Source organism: Alligator sinensis, unplaced genomic scaffold (assembly GCF_000455745.1).
Source record: "Alligator sinensis unplaced genomic scaffold, ASM45574v1 scaffold18_2, whole genome shotgun sequence".
Lineage (NCBI taxonomy): Eukaryota > Metazoa > Chordata > Crocodylia > Alligatoridae > Alligator > Alligator sinensis.
In genome coordinates this window covers 48918-51023 of record NW_005842281.1, presented here as the reverse complement: position 1 = coordinate 51023, position 2106 = coordinate 48918, and the positions used below count along the sequence as shown (strand labels likewise).

Genomic DNA, 2106 nt, shown 5'->3' with positions numbered 1-2106 from the left:
AGGGAAAGGATGAATGAGACATCCGGATTTTTAAAGAGAAACTATCTGTATTATAAGGTTATCAGTTTTAAACGCAAAGCTAACCTTTCAGTTTTAAAAATCAAACTTGACAAGTCTGGGGAAACGTGAGCAAAGCCATTCCAACTCTGTGTCTTTACTTCAAGGCTTCTCCACATTAGGAAAACAGGCACATTTGTAAAATGTATTAACTAAAGTGGTCTAAATAACATAAAAGCCCTAGTGTCGAATTATTTTAACTTGTGTTAGCAAGTAGGGGCAAAAGCTCAGCTCCCTGCAAAAGAACACTTGTAAGTCTCTCTTGTATATGCACTCCTGTAGGACAAGAACCTAAGCTACAAGAACTGAAGTCAAGTTGACTTCAGCAATCCTTTCCCATAGCAATTAGTAATTAACATTTGCTTTATTTGGAAACATCCCACAAACATTAACTTAAGTCTCCTGATTTGTTGGCAGAGTTCTGATTGGTAACCTTTTTTAATGTAAACAAAAACAATAACTGTCAAATCCAGTATCCTAATTTGCTAGAAAATTGATATTTAAAAAAATTAACACTATCCTCACTGTATTAGTAAATATTATAACACAGCGTGCAGTTTCTATTAGAATGAGACTTAGTGGTTTTAACAAATTAGATAAGATCTGATACACTTCAATGTTCATACTTCTACCTTGAGAGTGTTTCTCATGCATGTATACCCTGAAAAATCATAGAAATGTCTACATGTTGCCTACCTGTAAAATGCAACAGATTGGAGAAGATACCCATGTATAAACTGAGATCTTCACCAATTTTAGGTTGTTTTGAACTGACACCTGCTAATCATTTCCACAGTAATAAATGTTAACGATTGCGAAATACCACTTTAAGGTACAATAAGACGGTGACAAAAACATCACTTCTACACTGACAAAAGCATTTAAAAGTCTCCATCATAAGGGAGAGACAGATCAAGTGAACAATTATATTGTTTTCTGACCAGAGCTAAAAGACATCACAAAGTGCAGCAGTACAGTCTTTGACAGGAAGCGTTCCTTTTTAGTTTCAGTCAACTAAAACTCTCTGATTTGTTTCACTGGAACTTTTCTCTTATTCTAAAATGTGTGAGGCAAGGATTTCTTATGGTGATACCTTTATTAGACCAATTATGTAGCTCAGATAAAATTAGACTAGCTTTGCAATGCAAGATGGTTGAACGCAAGAGACAGGAGGAAGAATGCATTGCATTGGAAAGGCTGTCTAGCCTGATTCCAACTGCAGAGTTGGCCCAGCGTAGCTGCGAAGGAGTCAGACAAGCTTTTGGATGCGAGACAGAGTTGAATGCCAACGACGGGAGGAAGAACATCTGGCACTGGAAAGCTTGTCTAACTTTATCCCAACCACAGAGTTGGTTCAATATAGTTGCAATCAAGTGAGACACGTTTTTGAATGCAAGGCAGTAGGACACAAGAGACAGGAGGAAGAACGCCTGGCTTTGGAAAGCTCGTCTCACGTTATCCTAGCTGCAGAGTCGGTCCGAGGTAACGCTACAAAGCTGAAGAGAGTCTCAGACCAGCGAAGCTCCCTATGCCTGAAGAAGGGCGACTGCGCCTGAAAGCTTGCCTAAAACTTTTTCTTCTTTCCAGGTACTCAGTTGGTCTACTAAAAGAGATCCGTGCCTGCAAAGCTGAAGGGAAGCTTTTCACTACAAGACAACGGGATGCGGGAGAGGAGAGGAAAGCTCCTGGAAGTGCGGGCACTCCATTTAACTCCAGCAATCCTTTCCCACGGCAAAGGCAAATAACACTGGTTTTAGTCACCAATCTCTCTCAGCCCTGCCGGCGGGCGCGCCACAGACAGCGAGCGCCCTCAGAAGCCCTGGCCTGCGGCGCGCTCTACCCCGGACACGCTCCTGCCACCCCAAGCGCCTTCTTCTCCCCAGCCCCGTCCCCGCACCTGCGCCGTGTGCGGGAAGCGCAAGTCGCGGGGCCAGGGCAGTGCCACTTGCAGACGAGGCTCTTACCTCACGTAGCCGAGATAGGGCGGGTAGACGTGGGGCAAGCCGTCCCTGAGCGCGGCGGCCGGGGAGCCGAGCGGGTGGGGGCCCC

General features: G+C 44.1%; 1 protein-coding gene across 1 annotated transcript in view; it reads right to left on the bottom strand.

The window, feature by feature from the left end:
• PGR (progesterone receptor) overlaps window positions 1-2098 on the bottom strand; it is a 99994-nt gene extending 97896 nt beyond the window's left edge. The window contains exon 1 of the mRNA XM_025209313.1: window positions 2022-2098. The gene's annotated coding sequence lies outside the window, so the exon portion shown is untranslated. The remainder of the gene's footprint in view (window positions 1-2021) is intronic.
• Window positions 2099-2106: the final 8 nt, after the last annotated feature.